Source organism: Megascapheus bottae, unplaced genomic scaffold, assembly GCF_031878675.1.
Source record: "Megascapheus bottae isolate mThoBot1 unplaced genomic scaffold, mThoBot2.hap1 HAP1_SCAFFOLD_108, whole genome shotgun sequence".
In the NCBI taxonomy this organism is placed as follows: Eukaryota; Metazoa; Chordata; class Mammalia; order Rodentia; family Geomyidae; genus Megascapheus; species Megascapheus bottae.
The window spans coordinates 262,944-282,927 of NW_028327407.1; the positions used below are offsets into that span (position 1 = coordinate 262,944).

The 19,984-nt window shown below is 37.6% G+C and overlaps 1 pseudogene; it reads left to right on the forward strand.

Moving 5' to 3' along the window:
* The first annotated feature begins 17,707 nt into the window (after positions 1-17,707).
* Positions 17,708-18,235, forward strand: LOC150039889 (tripartite motif-containing protein 43 pseudogene; annotated as a pseudogene).
* The last annotated feature ends 1,749 nt before the right edge of the window (positions 18,236-19,984 follow it).

Here is a 19,984-nt window from a genome sequence, read left to right on the forward strand (position 1 = left end):
TTTTTCTCTTCCTATTCTGATGGAATGACTTCATCCAAACACACCTGTAGCTAATTCCTTCCCTTCCATATAATTACATGATTGTGTTTTTAAAAGTCCCAAACCCTTAATTTGCATAATGACTCATTGTTTGTTATCCTCTAACTCATTTTATAGTTGGCATGACAATTGTCTTATTACAATGGAGTTCCAAGATGTAAGAAATCTACCCTTTTTTTCTACCCAGTTTCAACAAAAATGTCAAAATTTTTTAAAGAATGAAGGAAAAATGCTCAACTCAGGCAGTAAGTATATTTCACGTTGGAAATACTGTAAAATGATATACATTTTAATTTCCCAAATGGCTAAATAGAAGAAAATTAAAATGCATAAGCACGACTGAAGACATAATTCAAGTGATAAGAATACTTGCCTAGAGTTCATAATTCCCTACATTCAATCTCTAATAACATGAAAAAAGCAGAAAAAAATGGTCCAGGAGTTTAGCCTAGTGATGGAGTGCTTGCCTAGCATGCTCGAAGAACCAGGTTTGTTTCCTCAGTACCACGTCCACAGAAAAAAGCCAGAAATGGTGCTGTGCCTCAAGTGGTAGAGCTCTAGCCTTGAAAAAGTCCAAAGACAGTATGCAGTCACTGAGATCAAGGCCCAGGACTGGCAAAAAAAGAAGGTAGGACAAAAGAAGAAAGAACGAAAGAAAGAAAAAAGGAAGAAAGGAGGAAATGAGGAAAGAAAGGAAGAAAGGAAAAAAGGAGGAAAAAAGAAAGAGAAAGAAAGAAAGAAAGAAAACAAATGATAAAAGAGTAAAGAAGAGTAAAGGGAGTGGGGAAAGAAAGAGAGACAGAGATAGAGACAAACAGACACAGAGAGAATTCTACCTATTAGAAGACAGATAATGGAGCAGAGAGAGGCAGAGACAGAGAGGCAAAGAGATTCTTTCTAATCAGGAAGCAGAATGGACTGGTGTTTGGAGCAGTATTAGACAAAAAAGCTCATGAATTTCTGATTCCTAACATCAAAAATAAATATCAGAGACATCAATCAAATGGAAGAATGCAAAGTAAGTGTGCAAGCTGAGTGAATGGTAGCCCTAAAGCTCAAACCTAAGTTCAGTAATGACTTTAGTAAATTTGAATTTGAAATGATTGCAATATACAGTGTCAAATTTGAGAGAGGAAAATGTCAAGGAAAGACAAATGCCAAGGAAGTGAGAAATTACTATGTAGGCCAAATATTCATCCTTAATGTATCCCACATTCCCTTTAAAGAAAATGACTAGTATAAACAACAAAGACACATTTAAGTTAGACAAGTCGAGAATATATGTGGGTTGATTTCATAATCTCTGAGTGAGGTATAAAAGAAACTCTAAATCTATTCTTGTGAATAAAAAGGTTAACTAGAAAACTGAAAATAATCTGATAACTATTTTTGCATTCTGAAAGAAATTATTCAACACTTAGGTTTGTGAAATAATATTTTTAGAACAACACAGTGAGAAATAAAAAGAATGTGCAGGCACTGAATTAAAGAGGACAAGATTATCAGAGATATTGGCATGATCATTTCTTTTTATATCAGCTTTATGACATGGTCATCATCTTTGCTCTATAGAAAAAGAAGCCAATATACAATAAGAAAAGCAATATCCTCAAGGTTGAACAGCAATTAATCTCAAAATCTGAATTTTCACCAGGCTAAGTACTGAACTTTAATTCAACTGAAGTACATGGTTTGATGTTAAAACTTCACCATTCATTAGAGACTCTCCAGGGAATATAGTTAGATTCCACTTTATTAAAATATTGCTAGCTCTTGATGATGAAAAATGAATTATTACTGCCATAATTGTTACTATTTGTGATATTTTTGAGTATGGAAATTATCTCACTTCTTTAAAACCAAGTTTTATCATCAGTAAAATGAAAAAGATTGTCTATTTTTTAAAGAAATGAAGGAATAAAGACACGTAGAGCAGTCATTGTAAGGATTAAATATGATAATGGAAAAATTCTATAAAAGCATTTGATTTAGCAAGTTAAAAATACTTAGGGAGGGAACAGGAGCATGGTGGCCTAGTGGTAGTGTTGGCTAACATGCGCAAAGCCCCAGGTTCGATAGCTCGGTACCACATACACAGAAAAAAAGCCAGAAATGATGATGTCTCAAGTGGTAGAGCTTTAGCCTTGAAAAAGCCCAAGGACAGCACATAGGTCCTGAGTTCAAGCCCTAGGGCTGGCAAAAAAAAATACTCTGTGAAATAATTTGATGTGTGTGCAGTTAAATATTACTCTTTTCTTCGGAAATGAATTTCTGCTTGGCTTATGCTTTTCTGTTTAGCTGTAGCATAAAAATGGTAGTAATGGAATTCAATATTTAATAGGGCACATTTTTGTTTACAATCAAATAATATCTATAGTGTAAATGATAGGAATCATCTGAAGAGATAACACTCCATGGATAAATATTACTTACAACACAAACATATAATTATTTAAAATATATACAAATCTTCATATTTTTCATTTTATTGAAATATTCATATTCATATGAATTTTCTTCATATTATTGAAGTAAATATTCAATAAATTTTTCTGGAAATTTTTTAAAGTAAGTCTAATCAATGATCTATATAGTTGTATAGTATACTATGTAATTATATACTTATATAGTATATATACATATATAGTATACTATCAAACTTATTATCACATAGATTAACTGTAAGTATAGATTCTTTTCCTTCCAAAGGCAAAATGGAGATATGAATCATAAATTTGTGGAGAAGACCACAAATCATAAGAACATTGGGGACTAATTTTTACCTTTGGGTTATTATCATCCCAAAACTGCAAATATACATAAGAGTATATAGTGGTAATTATATAGTATACTATGTAAGTATATACTTATATACTATATATACTTATATAGTATACTATACAGTTCTATGGCTACATGTATATCACTAATGTCATCTTGCACAACTTTCTAACTGTTTAATTGAAATACTACAATATGCAGTTTGGTTATGTTTGCAACAGGTTCTGATGATCCTACCAGGGTAGATTCTAGAAGTTTGTAAGAAAAGGAAACCAAGAATGTTGGGCCAAAACTTTTAGGTGCCATGAATTTTAAGAATTTACATGGATCTATCAAAAAGTCATTTTCTACAATTGAAAGAATGAAACATAAAAGATTTCTCTGAATTGCTAACCCATAAGTTCTCGCACAAGTCATTTCATATTTTTGATGCATATCTTTCCTCGTAGTTAAAATTTCTGAAGAATGTAAGCATCAAATTACATTCTTTCTCCCTTCTTAAAAAGTCAAAAAGGCTCTGGGCAAGGAGGCTCACGCCTATAATCCTAGCTACTTAAGAGGCTGAGATCTGTGGATCAAGGTTAAAAGCCACCCAGGGCATAAAATTTATCTCCAATTAACCTCTTGAAAATGGGAAGTGGGGCTTGGCTCAGGGGTAGGGTGGTAGCCTTGAACTGAAGAGATCAGGAACAATGCCCAGACCAAGTTCAAACCCCATGATACCCCCAAAAAAGTCACAAAGGCAATTAACCCCCATTCATATCCCCCAAATTAAAAAAAATGAGATACTACAAAGTCAATGAGAATAGGAAAATAGATGACATCTTATTATTATACATGTCATTTTGTGGTTGGTGCCACTTAAATGGGGCAGCACTTGAAGACAGGTTTCTCTGAAAAAAAGTGGTGAACTACGCGTAGCGATCTTGGTGTTGATTGTAGCACAGATGCTCATGTGTGAAGGCCTAGTTATCTTCCAACTCCCAGGAATTTTCATATGCTAGTTTCTTTACACAATCACTGCAAAGACACAATCGGAATGCCACTTAAGAATTCTGAGAGTCTGGGAGCGTGTCCTAGTGGTAGAGTGCTTCCCTAGCATGCAGGAAGCCCTGGGTTTGATTCCTCGGAACCATGAACACAGAAAATGACACAGTTAGTGCTGTGGCTCAAGTGATAGAGCGCTAGCATTGAGAAAGCCAAAGGACAGTGCCCAGGCCCTGAATTCAAACCCAAGGAATGGCCAAAAAAAGAAAAAAGAAAAAAAGAATTCTGAGTATTCTCAGAATGCCTCATTAAGAATTCCCATTAGAAGATTTGCTTTGTTTTTGTTTAGGTTAAATTGATTATAACATTTTCACTATTATTTACATATGTTTGTGTTTTATATTTGATCAAATTTGCCCCTTGATACTGGTTATATGTATTATTTCCAATTTCGACATTAAAATATGTAAAGAAATCTTATACAAGCCTTTAAATTTTTTGAAGGCATAAAATTGATATAGAAACAGTAAGAAAGAAGTCTTAAATAAGTTATAAATTATGCTTCTTTTTTTAGGGTCTTGAAAAATTCACAATGCAAAATGAGAAAGCTCTGAAAATAAGCAAATAAGCAATAGCTATGAATGTTGTTAAATCTATTTTACTTCCTCAAAGGGAAACCCTTTCTCTCCAAATGCTATAGATGTTTAGAGTGATGTAGTCTAGCCATGGATAAAAATGATCTTTGAGAATAGTTACTGTAATTACAACCTAAGAGAATGCAGGGAAGTAAGATAAATGATGCAAACATGTATATCTTTACAATTATTGTAGAATGTTAGAAGTTCATACCAATTTTGTGAAAACTTATGTAACTTTTAAACTGCTGTAGGAAAACAAAGGGTAAACTATGGATGAGATACACACAGGTGATTGTTTCCTGCATAGAACTCCAATTGTGTTGGAATGAGGGGTGAGGGAGAATTGGCAAATGGCACTGTATCAAATTAAGACATTTTTGCATTGTAGTATGAACAATTACCTCAACCAAGAGACAATCAACAGATGGGTTTTCTTGCTAGTTATAGGACAGAAAAATCATTCATATCTAGAATATTCCAGAATCTTAAAACTAAACACTAAAAGAACTGATAACTTAATTATTAAATGCTAGATTAACAATTTTAAGAAAAATACAAATTGCTAATAGATAAATGCCAGAATTTTCAGTGTTCTCAGTCATAAAGAAATTATAAATCAAAACTACATTTAGAGTCCATCTTATCCAAGCCAGAATAGTGATATTAAGATAACAAACACAAGCAAAATTGATGGGAATGTGGGGGAAAGGACCCGTCATATATTGCTGTAATTTATGTTAGCAAAAATCACTATGTAAATCAACATGGGTGTTTTTAGAAAAAAACAGAAATTAAATCTAACATAGGACACTATTATATCAATCTTGGTTATACATGTCTATATTCATAATGATTAATATATTAATATTCTATTAATGAATCAATTAGTGCAAAAAAGATACACATATACCCATGTTGACTGCAGCTCTGATTACTGAGGGATCAACTGAAGTGCTCAACAGTTGATGAGTGGATAAAGAAAATGTGGTACATATGTGCTATATATTATCATTGAGATTCAAAGGAGAAATAAATTATATCATCTGTAAAATGAAATAATAGAACTAGATATTATCATAATGAATGAAATAAGTTGAAGTCAAAGAGTGACATGACACAAATTATCTCTCATTTTAACCTTAAAAATCTATCTATATGATTACACATACACACACACACACACACACACACACACACACACAATTGAAGGCATTCCATACCCGAAAATGAGTATCAGGAAACCTCCTATTTTACTTCACACTTTAAGGTTGACAATGACCCAGACATATCAATATATTAAGCCTATTAAGAAATCAAGAGAAAAATATTTAAATATATGTATACTTACTTGAAAAATATTTTTGTCTTTTATCAATTAATAAACAATAGATATAAGTAAAATATTTTACTATCATTGCTAGAGCTAACTTGTAGAGCTAGTTTCAACTTATAGAAACCAAACAAATAATAGTTAAGAGTCAGGAAAAATCAAGTTAAACTAGCAACTTAGAAAAGAGGTAGGTACTACATCATCTTAGGAGAAAAATACAATTCCTAATCTCTGATATCTGTCCTACAATGGAGAATGTAGTCTATGTTTTAAGAAGGCAAACCTTAGTCATAGAATTTGTGAGATGAAGGATAAGGTGCTAAATGCTGAATGAAGATCTGTTGACATCGTACACTTTCAGAAATTATATCTATCATTAAAAGAGGAGTAAGGAGTACTCAGACACTCTTTTGTCTAATAAAAGGCTGTTTATGTCAGCTCTTAAATCATGAAATGAGATTTAGAATTAACCCAACTGAAGTTGGCATTCAGACTAAAAGTAGAAAACAAATCGTTTCTTCTTGAAGCAAAAATAAAGATAGAGTAGCTAAGAGACAATAAAGTTTTGAATAACATAAGTAGTTTGTTTTTATGTTCAATTCTTATTAGTGTATATTCATTATACAAAAGGGCTTCACTTTAATATTTCTGTACATACATAAACAATGATCAGATTCACACTCTCCATTATTCTGTTTTATCACCCACCATCTTTGTTTTTTAAAACTCAATGGATTTCATTTTTCTTTTTTTTCCTTTCTTTCTTTTTTTTGCCAGTCCTGGGGCTTGAACTCAGGGCCTGCACACTATCCTTGGACACATTCTGCTCAAGGATAGTGCTCTGCCCTCTGAGCCACAGTACCACTTCAAGCTTTTTCTGTGTATGTGGTAGCCAGGCAGGGAACCCAGGGCTTTGTGCATGCTAGGTGAGTACTCTACCACTAGGCCATGCTCCTAAGCCCTTCATTTTTCTTTTTTATACATGCTTTGATTATATTTCTTTCCATTCAACAAATCATTTTGCATTAAATTAAATTTAAATTGTTATTTTATACTAAAAACATAGGAGATAGGCTGGAGATGTGTTTTCATAAAAGTAGATATTTCTAAAAATGCATCCCATTTCATACACTTATACATCCATCCATGTGTAACCCCACATACATTGATTAGATTCTACATGTGGAATTATTCTTAAGAAAATCATCACTTCATCTTCCTTAAACAAACAATTTACAAGTATGATTTGGTAGTTAAATACAGTTTCCCATGGCTTTACAAATAACTGATGAGGACTTCAAACTTTATATCTTCATAGCAGTCTGAAACTGCTAGAAGACAACAAATGGAATTTAGTGCAAAATGAAAACATACTGGATTGTTAGTTTAGAAGTTTCAAAAATAAGGAAATATTCCTCTGTGATATATATATATATATATATATATATATATATATATATATATATGAAAAAAGTCAGTTACTTCAGGGTCTAATCATGAGGAAAAGACATTGCTCGTTTCTATAGCAATCAAGTTCTGAGTATTCTTCATTCATCTCTTTTCTACCAGACTCTGCCTCATTATGGTGAAAAGAAATTCAGTGTCACATCAATGAAAACTCTAATATTTATAAATCCAAATACATTTTCCTGTCCAGGGTGACTAAGTAAAGATGCTGAAACCCAGCACTGGCTTGAACAAGAAAACTTAATTTAAATGTGTGAAGAACTGAGATATCTTTTGAATTTTTTCTTCTGTACTCAGCATCTATTATTTGAGCTATGAGGGTGATTTTTTTAATAGACTTTGACAGGCTCAGCTCTTTGGAGAGTTTATTTTATCTCTTCTAGTCAGAAGCTGATTTCAGTGGCACTTCTAGCTCAAACTTAAACGTCAAAATACAAAAGAAGTAGTGCATTTATTCTTGTCTGGCAAAGATAAGATTTATTCTGCATGGTGTAAAAACACCTGACAAACCTATCTACTTGATTCTGAACTTTTAAAATACCTTCAGATTATATTTTCTAGTGAAAGATATGTTAATGTAACTGACAGTAAGTTAATATTCCTGTGATTATGTACTGAAAATACATAGCTAACTTAGTCATTTTATATAATGTGTCAGTGCTGCCATTTTATTGATGAATTTTTGTTAGTTATTTTATTTCAGAAACCTAATCTGTTTTGGTTAGTATTAAGGGTGACATTTCCATAAATCAGGTAATGAGTACTAGGCTTTTTTTTACCATGTTACCCCTTTCTCTGCTTTCTCTTTCTTGTCCTTGCCCACAAGTTGCATAGTTCATTTTTATATAGAATATATCGTATGTAATGATGATATTTGTTCACCTTTCCTCCCAATCTTGAGCTCTCTCTTTGCCTTCTCTAAAAAGAAAACAACAATAATAACCAAAAGAAACAAACATCGCCACCACCAAACATGTATCCATTCCTCACATTTGTTTAGATAAATAGTACTTAGGTGGTCAGAGGAATTGTTTCTATTTTTCCCCTAAGTCTATCCTCCTTTTTTCTATTTGTGGATAAATGCATAACTCCCTATACAGGATATCACGTCTAGCTGTATTTTAGATCTAACTTTCACAAATGAGAGGAAACGATTCATATTTTGCCTTTCTGAGTTTTGCTTACCTCACTTAACATTACTTTCTTCTAGGTCCATTCATTTCCCTGAAAATGACGTAATGTTATTCTGTCTAATGGATGAGAAAAAAAATTCCACTGTGTATTTTCTTGATCCATTCTGGGCTGTTTCCATACCTTTTCTGCTGTGAATAGTCAATCAAAGGGCATGGAATTGCAAGTTTTTTTTTAAATCATATCAGGAACTTGTATTGTTCTGGGTGAATGCCTGGAGAGTGGTATATCTGGATCATAGGAAAAGTATTTGTTTTGTTTTCTGAGGAATCTCCAGAGTGGCTGTACTAATTTGCATTCCTACTAACAGTTCATTGTTTTTTTTTCCCCACACATCTTCACCTATTTGTTATTATTCAAATTCTCAATGTTGGCCACTGAGTAAGATGAAATTTCGGGGTTGTTTTGATTTGCAATTCCTTTATAGTCAGGGATATTGTGAGTTTTCTTGTGTGTTTATCTGACGTTCTCACTTCTCTCCTTTTAACTCTTTTTGTCTGTTGATTGTTTGGTTTACTGGATTTGAGGGGGGTTAATATATTGAGATTCTTATATGTTTTGATTATCAGGCTTTTGTTGCATGAATTTTTGGTAAAGATCCTCTAGTTTATTGACCGTCTTTTTAATTTAGAAATCATGTCCATTGAAGTTCAGAAACTTTTTAGTTTTATAAAAACTAACCCATTTGTCAAGTCTCTTTACTATTTGCTGTGCCCTTAGGACCTTCTTCAAAGTTCCTGCTTGTGCTTATAAATTATAGTGTTTCTCCTACTTTGTTTTTTCTTTTAGTAGTTTCAGATTTTCAGGTATGAAATACCATCTTAAAGTCATGTGATCTCAGGTAAAGGAATGACATTGGAAGAAGAAAAGAAATATGATTTCTGAAATCTTGCCCTTAGAAAATATTTATGTTCTCAAGGCCCTTTACTTTTAAATGTTATGCAAGCTACAGTTTCTTGAGATGAATCATACTTCAGTAATCTTTAAAAAAGGAGTGTTCAAAGTCAAATGAACAGATATGTCAAAATGTATTAGTAAATTATTGTTACATGATAACTTTCTTCCATGTGTCTCTCTGACATTCTTTGATGAGATAGGTAAGAGGGGAATGGTAAAGGATATTCTCCTCCATCTCTGATCCTTGTCCAATCAGAATATTAGTTCCTATGTTCCAAAATCAACTCATTAAATATCAAAGATGTTTATATTTGTTAATAATATCTCATTGATATGGAATGAGTACTTTTCTTTGGAATGTGTACTTTTCTTCAGGTAGGTTATCATTCTTTTATCCAGTTAAATTTATAATTCAGGTGCAAGTTAGAGCATGATAGCAAATGAGAAAACTCCTTCAGTAAACAGATAGCATAATAACATAATAAGTAGCTGTTGTATGCATTTCCCTGACATATTTTTTAATTTAGCATTATTGCCATTATAATTTATTTCTTATTGTCTGAGTAATGTTTACAGGAGTTATAGTCATATTTTTCAGGTAGTGGATACATTACTTCTTGAACATTGATAGCCTTTCTCATATTTTGCAATTATAATTTGTTTTCAATTTGTTTCTGGTTCTTACAAATACATAATCATGGGTGTTTGTCTATATCCTTTCACATTTCCCTCTTAGTTGAGAAAGAAATTTTAAGCAGAACTGTCATCATAAATATTTGCAAAACAACTACTAATCTTAGAAGATAGAAATGAACATAAACACTGTAAGTTCATGACTATGACTGCAATACCACACAGCTGCAGGAGAGTGACTGGTACCATTTCTGCTGTTGCCACTCCCACTCCCAAGGAAGAACTTCTCTTCCCATATGCATAATAGGATGATCTCTGCTCTTGTTTGTCTCACAAAATCTTGCTGATTAAATAACAGAGTTAAGCTATGTGCTAATAAACTAGTTAGGACTAATGATCTTTTTGTTTGGGAAAATTTATAGACTCAAGAAGATATTACTGAAAATTTACTGTATCTGACTTTATTGCCTGATATATTGTATATATATTTATTTGTTTATTTAAAATAGGGAAGGGAAGAATGGAAAACAAGATGATTGGGAGGGAGTGGGGAGAGGGAAATGGGGACAAAAACACGAGAAGGGGTATCAATTTGTGAGAAGTAATGCACCTACTACCTGATGAATGTAACTGTAACCCTTCTAAACATTATCGAGAAAATAAAATAGAATAAAATAAAACACTTCATACCACACAATTCGATTCTAAACTCACACACATACAGATAGATAGATGGATAGATAGATAGATAGATAGATAGATAGATAGATAGATAGATATGCATGGCAGAAGAGAAGGGAATGAATTTTTATTTCTGTTGTACTTATGGCTGTTTTGATCATTGTCATAGCTGTTATGAACACGGTCTTCTGGAAGGGATTGGAAGAACAGTTGAATTTTCTCTCATTGAACACTACTGCCCTAAATCAAGGTATGACCAACACAATTAGAAAAAACATCACTGTGTAAGTGCTTTATCAAATGATTGATCAACATAAAGAAAAAGTAAATAATTATTATTGAATGCTAAAGCTAGAAATGCCAATTAAATTTAAATCTAGGAATCAAAACTTTTATAGCACACTATTCTTAATGCTGATTCCTTTGTATCATGTTAATTTGAAGAAATTATTCTTCAGAAAAATGCATAATACCTATGTATATCTGTATTTAATTTAAGGAAACATTACTTTCTCATATTTAGCTGTTAATTCCACATTATTATTAATAATAATCAAGAATTTTATAGTTGAAATTACAGCCATTTTTCAGTACAGCTTAGATTTTTTGGAAGGTATTTTTAGAGAGCTATTATGCTGCTCTGTGAAAGATGATTCTATGAATTGAATTTTGTGATTGAAGCATGTTTTCAGAGCATAAATAATCACTCCACTAACATTTTTATTTATTTATTTTTTCAAATAGGGGAAATATTTATGGTATCACTATATCACCGTGATTTTACACAAAATCTAATATTAGATTTTTATACACTTGTGTTAGTTGTAATTTCCTCAGCTTCCCCAGTGACTTCCATTTTTCCTCCAACTTGGTGTATTTCTTCTATTTATTTTCAAATTAAGCAGCTATACATGGTTTATCTATTTTATTAAGATTCTCCACTCTTTCTTTAGAAACTAAATTGAGGTTTCCTGGCTAGGAGAGCTATGTGCAAATAATTCTTGACTTTTATTTTTATTTTTTTGCTTCTAGAGTTAAGGCTTTCTGAAACCACTTCCCTGAAACATAGATCTAGCAGTAAGCTTTATAAATTAATTTACAGCTTCATTTAGTCAACAAACTCCAGGGTAAACTCACTTAGTCCAAAAGCATGGGTTTATGTATCAAGAGGAAATGAAGCTCTGTACCTTGGAGACAAATCTAACTGTGGACCCTGGGATTAGATAGGTCTTGGAAAATTTACTAGCTTAAGCATGAGTTAAGGTAAGTGTTCAGTCTTTGCCCTTTTCCCAAAAACAGTCAGAAAGAAATCTTCAGACAATGTAGGTAAAAGACACTAATCCTGGTTACTACAGTGTCAATGGCTATAGTTAACAGAACTTTCATCCTGAAGATATTTGCTACAAACAAGATCAGCCATATCTTTCCCTTGATTTACCCAGAAATCATATGCAATGCCTCATTTAGTGATTTATTTTTTTTTGAACTGGTGGAAATCCCAAAACTGATATGGAGCTTTCCTTTTTTTCCCCTCACATTCTTGGCCAAATTCTACACTATCACAAAGGAATTTCCTGACCATTATAAACAGAGTGACAGTACCAACTGGCTGGAATGACCCCCCCAGAATAAATTTTAAAATGTTCCCTCAGTTCTATTCAATATTCTTGCATTAGTTTATCTCTGGGACACTGACAAAGGAAATCTCTGCCTTACAGATTTCTACTTCAGGTTAAGTATGTTGTGTTTTGTTTAATGAGACAAAGCAATGAGATTTTTATTAAAGAATTTATTAGCATTGATTTTTACATCATATTTCAAATGATGTATTTAACAAACAAGTATTCAAGAAGGAAATCTCTATATACAGTCACTGGCACTCAGATTTTAGAACATAATTAAAATTAGGCTGAGGGTTTGTATGTCATATATACATATTAATCTATGTAATAAAACATTATGTCTATAGAGTCATAATAAATTTTTATGTCTATATAGTTATGTTTATATTTCCAGTACCATGCCCATAACATTGGGTACGAAAATCTTGAGTCCTCGCTCTTGTACTGTTTGGATCTAGTAGCCACATATTAAAGATACCATGTGCCTTTTGTTCCTTTGGTCTTGACTTCTCTCACACAACATGATTCGCTCTAGATTCATCCATTTACCTGCAAATGCCATTATTTTATCTTGTCTGTTGGCTATGTAGAATTCCATTGTATATATATATACCACATTTTCTGTACCCATTCATCTGCAGTAAGGCATCTGGATTGTTCAGGCTAGATGCCCAGAAGTGGTATGGTGGGATCGTAGGGAAGGTCTAATTTCAGTTCTTTAAGAAACCTCCACACTGATTTCCAGAATGGCTGAACTAGCTTAAAATCTCACCAGCAGTGAAATAGGGTTCCTTTTTCTCCACAACCCCGCCAGCATCTGTCATTGTCTGAGTTCAAAATCTTGGCCATTCTTGTTGGGATAAGGTGGTATCTTAGGGTTGTTTATATTTGCATTTCCTTTATGACCATGGATGATGAGCATTTTCTCATATGCTTTTCTGCCATTTTAACCTCTTCTTTTGATAAGTCTCTCTTTAGTTCCCTTACCCATTTAGAGAATGATTTGATGGGTTTGAGGGGATTCGTTTCTTGAGTTCCCTGTAGATACTGAATATTAAGCATTTGTCTGATGTATTATTGGTAAATATCTTTTCCCAGTTTTTCATTTTCTGCATGTGGCTGCCCAGTTTTTCCAGCACCAATAATTGAATAGGCTGTGTTTCTTCCACTGTATATCTTTGGCTCCTTTCTCAACTACAAGTTGAGTATAGGTTTGTGGTTTTATTTCTGGATCTTCTGTTTCACAAATCTTCTGGTCTCTTTGTGCCAATACCATGCTGTTTTTGTTATTGTAGCTCTATAGTAGAGTTTGAAGTCTGGTAATGTAATACCACCTGCATTGTTCTTTTTCCCTAGAATTGTTTTGGCTGTTCTAGGTCTTTTCTTGTTCCATATGAACATTTGGATTGTATCTTCTATTTCAGTAAAGAATGTCTTTGGGATTTTGATGGGGATTGCATTGGATTTGTCTATCAATTTTGGCAGTCTGACCATTTTCACTATATTGGTTCTCCCTACTCATGGGGCATGGGATATCTTTCCTTTTCCTGGTATTCTTTAATTTCTTTCATTATAGCTTTTATAGTTTTCATTAAATAATTCCTTTTCATCCTTGGTTAATTTAATTCATAAGTATTTTATTCGTTTGGGGGATATTGAAAATGGGATCGTTTTCTTGATTTAACCTTTTGTTTGCGTATTGTTGGTGTACAAGAAGGCTACTGACTTTTGCAAGTTTATTTTGTATCCTGCCACTTTGCTAAAGTGGTTTATTAATTCTAGGAGTTTGGGAGTGGAGCTTATTGGGTCACTCACGTAGAGGATCATGTCATCTGCGAATAGAAACAGTTTAATTTCTTCTTTCCCTATGTGGATCCCTTTGATGTCCTTCTCTTGCCTTACTGCTCTGGCTAATGGTTCCATCACTGTATTGAAGAGAAGTGGATAGAGTGGGCATCCTTCCTAGTAGCTGATTTTAAGGTAAATGGTTCCAGTCTTTCACCATTTAGTATAATAGTGGCTGTTGGTTTATCATATATAGCGTTAATTATTTTAAGGAATGTACCTCTTATTCCTGTTTTTTTTTCCTAGTGCTTTCAACATGAATGGATGTTGTTTGTCAAATGCCTTCTCCACGTCCAGAGAAATTATCATATGATTCGTATCCTTATCTCTATTGATACGATGTATTATATTAATTGATGTGTAAATGTTAAACCAGCCTTGCAGCTGTGGGATGAAGTTTACTTGATCGCAGTGTATTTTTCTTAATTTGTTTCCGGATTCTGTTGGCTAGTATTTTACTGAGGAATTTTGTGTCCATATTCATTAGAGAAAAGTCTGTAGTTTTCTTGTTTTGTTGGGTCTTTCCCTGGTTTGTGGATGAGTGTAATAATAGCTTCATAAAATGAGTTTGGTTGGCATTGCTCCTGCTTCTATTTCTTGGAAGAGTTTCAAGAGTATAGGTGTTACTTCATCTTTAAACATCTTGTAGAATTCCATAGTGAAACCGTCTGGACTTGGGCTCCTTTTGGTTGGCATTTCTCTGATTGCTTCCGATGTTTCATTGTATGAAATTGGTTTGTTCAGTTTGTTTACCTCGTCATTGTTCAATGTGGGTAGCCTATATTTATTTAAGAAATTATCCATTTCTACTAGATTTTCTTGTTTCTTTCAATTTAGGCCCTAGTAATACTTCTTCACAATGGACTGAATTTCTTGGATATTGGTCATGATAGTTCCAGTGGGTTCTCTAATCTTGTTTATTTGAGTCTCCCCTCTCCTTTTTTTGATTAAACTTGCCAGGGATTTGTCAATTTTGTTCACTCTTTCAAAGATCCAAGTTTTGGATTTATTAATTTTGTGTATAGTGGAACTTATTTCAATCTCTGATATTTCTGATTTTCTTTTTGTTATTTCTGTCCTTCTAGTTGTCTTAAAATTAACTTTTTCTTGCACCTTTAGGTGCTTCAATTTCTTCTTTAGGATATTTACATGCTCTTCTTCTGTCTTTTAAATATGGGATCCTAGTGCAATAAGTTTGCCCCCCTTAGAACTGTATTTGCTGTCCCTTAACTTCCTTTGTAATGTCTCTTGTCATTATATTTAAGAAACTTTTGAATTTCTCCTTTGATTTGATCTGTAACCCAGGAGTTATTCAGAAGTGTGTTGTTCAGCAACCTGGTGTTTGAATGTTTTTTGACTTTACTTTGTTGTTCATAACTAGTCTGACTCCACTGTGGGATTATATCAGTCCTCTTGTATCTGCTTAAGGTTTCTCTATGAACTATTATGTGATCTATTTTGGAGTAGGTTCCATGGCCTGGGGGAGTAAATGTTTATAACAATAATATTCTGGGTGTGGATTGTACCCTTTACTAATATGTAGTGGCCATCTTTATCTTTATGCACTGATTTTAGTGAGAAATCATTTGTGTCAGAGATTAAGATTGCTACTCCTGCTTTTTTTGCCTGGTGGGTTTGAGTGGAAAACTCTTTCTATCCATTCACTTGGAGTTTGTTTCTGTCTTTGGCAGTGAGGTGGGTCTCTTGGAGGCAACATATGGATGGGTTTTGTTTCTTAAAACAGTCTGCTATTCTCTGTCTTTCGGTTGGATTGTTCAGCCTGTTCACATTTAGGAAAATTATTGTCCTTTGTCATAATTTATTTTTATTACTTTCTTTCTCTTTTTTCCCCTTTTGTATTTAATGATTTATAGGTGATTTCTTCTTCATGGGGTTCTTGCTGTTCTGCAATTAGTTCTTCATTATTTAATATTTTTGCAATGCTGATTTAATGTGCATATATTCATATAGCTTCTCTTTGGAATGAAATATTCTTGTTTCTCCCTCAAATGTAAATGCTACTTTCATAGGATATACCAGTCTGGATTGGCAGGTATTGGTCTTCAGGGCATGAATGATATTTTTCGAAGCTTTTCTTGCATTTAGGGTTTTCCTGGAGAAGTCAGAACTTAATGTAATTTTTTCCCATTGTAGTATAGCTCTTCCTTTGTTTTTGCGGTATTTAAGATCAGCTCTTTAGTTTTCGGGTCTGGTGGTTTTCTATGATGTGTCTAGATGAGTTCGCTCTAGGGGCTTGCCTGATTGGAGTTCTGAAGCCTTCAAAAATGTGAGTATTTTCACATTTGAGGTTGGGGAAGTTCTCTGGTATCATTTTGGTGAATAAGTGTAGCATTCCTTTATTAAGAGACTGCATCTATTCGTCCATCCCTATTATAAGAAGATTAGATTTCTTGGCTGCGACTGCCAGGTCCTGGAGTTGTTTTTCATGAATTCTGAATGCTTTCTCCAGACTGATGATTCTTTGTTACATCTCTTGCATTTTATATTCGGTTCCTGATATCCTATTCTCCATCTCAGTCAATCTATTGCTTAATGATTCCATTTTTGTTTGCATTGCAGACACTGAGCTGATCACACGTGCAATGAGCAAATTAATTTTTTCATTTATTTCTCTTCTGAATTTCAGGAGCTCCTTGGTAATTTCCTGCTTATATTCATAAAATTACATTTGAAATTTTGCTTTAATCGATTAAGTCATGTTCACAAACATCTCCTTGAATATTTCCTATCTCCTCAGGTGTCATTTCATGAGATAGCCACATTTCTCTACTACCTTCCTTCTTCTTTCCTTTGGGGATTTTTAAGACCTCTGTGAATTTATATATGTAGTGATTTGTCCTTGCGTTTTTCTACGAATTGAACACTATTGCTGTAGGATCACTCTGTGTTCATTAGAGACAGATTTTATTTGGTTTGCAACAGGGACTGGAAGAAATCTGTGTATACATGTGGTTGTCAACCAAATTAATTCAGTGACTGACAACGTCAGAGTTTGGAGCTTTTACTCGAGTGTGTCTGGTCGGTCCTTGAGGTTGTGTGCCGCTGCACAGCTAGCTCTCAGTCGAACTAGTGGAGTAAAGGACTCATACATCATCAAGGGCTACAATCTAATCCACGTGTCTCCGCCTGGCTAGAAAGAAGCCTGACGCAAGTCAGGTACCCTGCCAGCTGGGACACTTCCCAACCAGCCAGCCTCTTTACAACCTCACCTCTGCGCCATCACTACCTAGAGCGGCCTCTGGAGAGGGTGGGGGTCTTTCTGGATCTGGACCATGGGACCGAGACTTTCTTGAACCTGGCTAGGAATTGCCTTCTCTGGAGATATCCCACCGGTATCTCCAGAGCCCTGCCCTGGCTCCACCCCCGCGCAGGTCGATAAAAGGCCGCGCGCCACTTCCTGGCCTCCCTGTGTGGAGAAGATCCCGCTGCAGCCACTGGTCCGGACGGCTGAGGATCCCTGTGGGAGAACCTGCTCTTGGGGGAGTTTTCCGCCCTCTCTGGAGGGCGAAGATGGAAGATGAGCTGGCCGAGCCTTCCAGGAGGAGGTGAGATGCCCCATCTGCCTGGACACCCTGATGGTCCCGGTCACCGTCCAGTGCGGCCACACTTTCTGTCGCCCATGTCTCCGCCTGGCCTGGGAAGATGCCACGACCCCGGCCAGGTGCCCTGCCTGCAGGGAGCCCTCCCAGAGAGGAGAACCGAGATCCAACGTGGTGCTGGGCAGTGTGGTCTCCTTGGTGCGGAAGGCCAGCCTCTGCGGGTTCCTGAGCTCCCAGGAGCACAGGTGTGGGACCCACGGCGAGCCAAAGCAGATGTTCTGCGAGGAGGACGAGAGCCCACTCTGCGGGCTCTGCTCCCAAGCCCCAGAGCACCGGGCTCACCGGCACCAGCCCGTGGAGTGCGCAGCCGCCCACAGGCGGGAGTCCATCTTACAGCTCATGGAGACTTTGTGGGAGAGGAAAGAAGAGACCCAAAGGAAGGTGGAGGAGCCGAGGGAGATCATGAGCCGGTGGGGTTGGTTTCTGCACCTGCACCGCACGATGACCGAGGCGTTTTATGCCACCCCGGGGCACCCTGGGCTCCGGGAGGAGGGGGACAGGTGATTTGCCCAAGAGTTACTTCTCGACCTAGGAAGGAGGACCTCAGCGCAACTGCAGACAACCGAGGGGCACCTGCTCGAGGAACAGGGTCACCTCAGGAGCGTGTACCAGGAGCTGATGAGGGCCTACCAAAAGCCGGATGTGGAGCTCCTCCAGGACTTCAGGGACGGCCTGGAGCTGGGAGAGTGCGCCTTGCTCTTCCAGCCCCAGACCCTGGAGCCGTTGCTCGGCCCCCCTAGAATCTGAGGGCTGGTGGAGAGCCTCAGCCCGTACCGAGTAGAGCTGTCCTTCGGTCCCTGGACGCTGAGCCCACCTCTGCTGGCAGCTTCCAGGGAGGAAGATTCTGGCCAACAGGTCGCGCTCGGCACCCAGGTCTTGAGAGCCGGCCAACACTACTGGGAGCTCAGCCCGGACGACTCTTCCTCCTGGGCGGTGGGAGTCTGCGGGAATCCGGCCGGATTCTCTCCCAGGGCCTCCGACCACGACCTTTTTGTCCTCTTCTGGGTGGAAGGCTCCCACCCAGCCGGCCTCTTTACAACCTCACCTCTGTGCCATCACGAGCTAGATCGGCCTCTGGGGAGGGTGGGGGTCTTTCTGGAACTCGACCATGGGACCGCGACTTTCTGGAACGTGGCTAGGAATTGCCTTCTCTGGAGATACCCCACCGGCTTCATCCACTTCCCGGTCAGGCCTTTCATTTCCAGGGGCGCCCCTTTGGCCTAGGGAAAGAGCCCAGGCCCAGGACTCTCCAGGACCCTCCAGACCCGGGGTAGGGAGCAGGGCAGCTCCGGTTCGGCAAGCTGGGGGCCCCCTCTCGGCGCCCCCTTTTGGCCCCGCTCTGGTGCAGGTGGGGTCTGCCCTCCTGGTTTCAAGGTGGGCCCTGGGGAAGCCACCCCACCTGGACCACCTCGGGGGCCTCAAGGCCAGGCCACGGGTGTCTGTGGTCCCGGGTCGGGTCCCGGGTCGGGTCTGCAGGTTGGTCGGAGGTTCCCTCTTGGCGTCCGCCCCTCTCCCCTGCTCTGCTTCCTCGTGGGACCCCAGTCGGGGCATGGTTCTCGCCACCCACAGAGGCCTGGGGGGAGTCCACCATGGGGAGCCTTAAAGACCTACCAAGGGATGGAGGTTGGCGGGCATCTCGGGACCGGATGTGAGGGCCTTCAGCTGCAGGTTCTCAACAGTCCCTCCTTCCTCTTGCTTTCTCTGGCATCCTGGCCCTCCCCGGCTCCATCTCCAACCACCACCTTCAGCCTACTCACAGCCCCCCCTCCACCCCCCCTCCGACCTCTTCCATTCCCTCAGCGTTCCCACTTGGCGTCCCTCCTGTGGCTGGGTCAGTCGCCTTGGATTGCCCTTATGCCCTCGGGTTCTGTGGCTCCCCCTCCCCCAGCCCCTCCCCCCTCACACAGGCAGAGGGCTCTGGGAGAAAGTGTACCTGAGGGGAACAAACCAACACGGAGTCCCCAACAGCTGCAGTGGCAGCAGCAGCAGCAGCAGCAGCAGCAGCAGTAGCAGCAGCAGCAGCGGCGGTGGCAGCAGCTGCACAAGAGGGAGGGCGCCAGTCCTGGATGGAGCAACTGGTGAGGCCACTTTCCCAAAGCTTGCAGGTGCAGGGGGGGCGGGGCCTGCCCGCACCTGGCCCCCTGGCCCCCTGCCTGCTGTGCAGGCAGGTGGCCTGAGCTTCAGCGCCTGGCACGCAGGTGCAAAGCCCTGCCCTGGCTCAGCCCTCTGCCCAGGTTGATAAAAGGCCACGCG